At 47.0% G+C, this 2711-nt stretch overlaps 2 non-coding genes across 2 annotated transcripts; both read left to right on the top strand.

The window, feature by feature from the left end:
- The first annotated feature begins 862 nt into the window (after positions 1-862).
- Positions 863-1053, top strand: LOC142271862 (U2 spliceosomal RNA). Its single transcript, XR_012736847.1, has one exon. It is a non-coding gene; the product is annotated as a U2 spliceosomal RNA (small nuclear RNA).
- A 1387-nt stretch (positions 1054-2440) lies between these two features.
- LOC142271861 (U2 spliceosomal RNA) lies at positions 2441-2631 on the top strand. The gene has a single exon (XR_012736846.1). It is a non-coding gene; the product is annotated as a U2 spliceosomal RNA (small nuclear RNA).
- The last annotated feature ends 80 nt before the right edge of the window (positions 2632-2711 follow it).

The raw sequence follows: 2711 nt of genomic DNA, 5'->3' as shown, positions 1-2711 counted from the left end.
CTTCTGAGCTCAATTGGGGACAGTCATGGGTGATGAATGTTTGCAACCTACTGCGAAGCCTCATACCGCAATATAAGGAACGTCAAATACTAAGAAAGGGCGGCCTATGAAAGAATTACTACTTTCAATAAGTACACTTAAACGGCTAATTGGGAATAGAAAAACTGTAAAAAGCCCTCTGAGAAAGCCCCCCTCTAACCTTTGATAGTAAGCTTTTCTGTAGTCTGCCTGTTGATGTATTTTCCGTTTGAACTGTGCACAACATGAAGAGACGGAACACTGGCGGCTTGTCACAATGCCCCCCGATGACATCACAATAGCGCTGCTGCCTAGAAAACAAGCTGCGCAGAAGAAGTTGTTCTTTGGGTGGGAGGGTGGGCTAGTGGAAGGAGGGGGCAATCTCTTTTTTTCCCGGGTGGTAGGGGGATGACAGGAGAAGGGAAGCGGGTGGTGAGAAAGGTACAGAGGGCAGGGTTTGGGGGCTGGGAAGGAAAGGGAAAAGATTAGGGTTTGGGGATGATGAAAGGGCTTTCTACGGGTAAGGATGGCAAAGGGTGGCAGTGACGGAAAGTCAGGCAACCTGTCCTGTCCGTCTTTTTGTATCGTGAATTGGAAAGACTGCAAGGGGGAGGGGAGTTGCTTGCGCCCTAAAGGAGGAGTTATTCAGATTCATTGCAGTGGGCGGCGGCTGCAAAACGCACCATTCTTCTTGTTTTTGCTCTGCAAAGCAGCCTTTTCAAGGGTTGGCTTGGGTGACAAAATGTCTTGTGTAGGCGTGGGTTTGTCTCCCTCTCGCTCTCTCTCCCTAAGATGTGTCCGGCATAGGCCAGGGTGCCACTCGAGGCCCAAACCAATTCTGGTTATCGCTTCTCGGCCTTTTGGCTAAGATCAAGTGTAGTATCTGTTCTTATCAGTTTAATATCTGATACGTCCCCTATCTGGGGACCATATATTAAATGGATTTTTAGAACAGGGAGATGGAAAAAGAGCTTGCTCTGTCCACTCCACGCATTGACCTGGTATTGCAGTACCTCCAGGAACGGTGCACCCCTTCTTAACCCAGTTTCCAAAAGCAGAACTCAATTCACCTGATTCATATTAGCCCGATTTAATGAATTGGAAGAAAGCATACGTCTTCATATGCACCTCAATTTGGCCCATTCACTTTTCACACTTCCTCCTTTTGTTTTTTATCTTTCACACTTTTGACTTTCTTTATTCATCCAAATAGCAAACTCATCACCACTCAACCTGACCAACTCGGCTATGTCCCCGTGCTGCAGTTCTCTGTCTTATCTAGATCATTTGCAATTGAATGGAATAGATCCCTTTTGGACAAAGTGGATTCACCTGCTGCTGCAGTGACCACAGGTGTGATAAGATCTAGAATTGGCATCTGGTGCGATCTCTCCGCTTCCACTCCAAAGAAAGTTACCTGTTTATTCCTATCATGCATTGGTTTTTGGGGTTTTCTTTGAGTAATGATGATCTCTTTAGTAGTCTGTTGGCGCCCTCTCCTGGAGGAATAGTTTGCTTGCTCTTGGACATTCTAAAAGAGAGGTCATGATAGACATTGAGCTTCTGAGCTCAATTGGGGACAGTCATGGGTGATGAATGTTTGCAACCTGCTGCAAAGCCTCATACCGCAATATAAGGAACGTCAAATACTAAGAAAGGGCGGCCTATGAAAGAATTACTACTTTCAATAAGTACACTTAAACGGCTAATTGGGAATAGAAAAACTGTAAAAAGCCCTCTGAGAAAGCCCCCCTCTAACCTTTGATAGTAAGCTTTTCTGTAGTCTGCCTGTTGATGTATTTTCCGTTTGAACTGTGCACAACATGAAGAGACGGAACACTGGCGGCTTGTCACAATGCCCCCCGATGACATCACAATAGCGCTGCTGCCTAGAAAACAAGCTGCGCAGAAGAAGTTGTTCTTTGGGTGGGAGGGTGGGCTAGTGGAAGGAGGGGGCAATCTCTTTTTTTCCCGGGTGGTAGGGGGATGACAGGAGAAGGGAAGCGGGTGGTGAGAAAGGTACAGAGGGCAGGGTTTGGGGGCTGGGAAGGAAAGGGAAAAGATTAGGGTTTGGGGATGATGAAAGGGCTTTCTACGGGTAAGGATGGCAAAGGGTGGCAGTGACGGAAAGTCAGGCAACCTGTCCTGTCCGTCTTTTTGTATCGTGAATTGGAAAGACTGCAAGGGGGAGGGGAGTTGCTTGCGCCCTAAAGGAGGAGTTATTCAGATTCATTGCAGTGGGCGGCGGCTGCAAAACGCACCATTCTTCTTGTTTTTGCTCTGCAAAGCAGCCTTTTCAAGGGTTGGCTTGGGTGACAAAATGTCTTGTGTAGGCGTGGGTTTGTCTCCCTCTCGCTCTCTCTCCCTAAGATGTGTCCGGCATAGGCCAGGGTGCCACTCGAGGCCCAAACCAATTCTGGTTATCGCTTCTCGGCCTTTTGGCTAAGATCAAGTGTAGTATCTGTTCTTATCAGTTTAATATCTGATACGTCCCCTATCTGGGGACCATATATTAAATGGATTTTTAGAACAGGGAGATGGAAAAAGAGCTTGCTCTGTCCACTCCACGCATTGACCTGGTATTGCAGTACCTCCAGGAACGGTGCACCCCTTCTTAACCCAGTTTCCAAAAGCAGAACTCAATTCACCTGATTCATATTAGCCCGATTTAATGAATTGGAAGAAAGCATACG

The sequence above is a fragment of the Anomaloglossus baeobatrachus genome, unplaced genomic scaffold (genome assembly GCF_048569485.1).
Source record: "Anomaloglossus baeobatrachus isolate aAnoBae1 unplaced genomic scaffold, aAnoBae1.hap1 Scaffold_3393, whole genome shotgun sequence".
NCBI classification, from domain to species: Eukaryota; Metazoa; Chordata; class Amphibia; order Anura; family Aromobatidae; genus Anomaloglossus; species Anomaloglossus baeobatrachus.
This window is presented reverse-complemented; position numbering and strand designations above follow the sequence as displayed.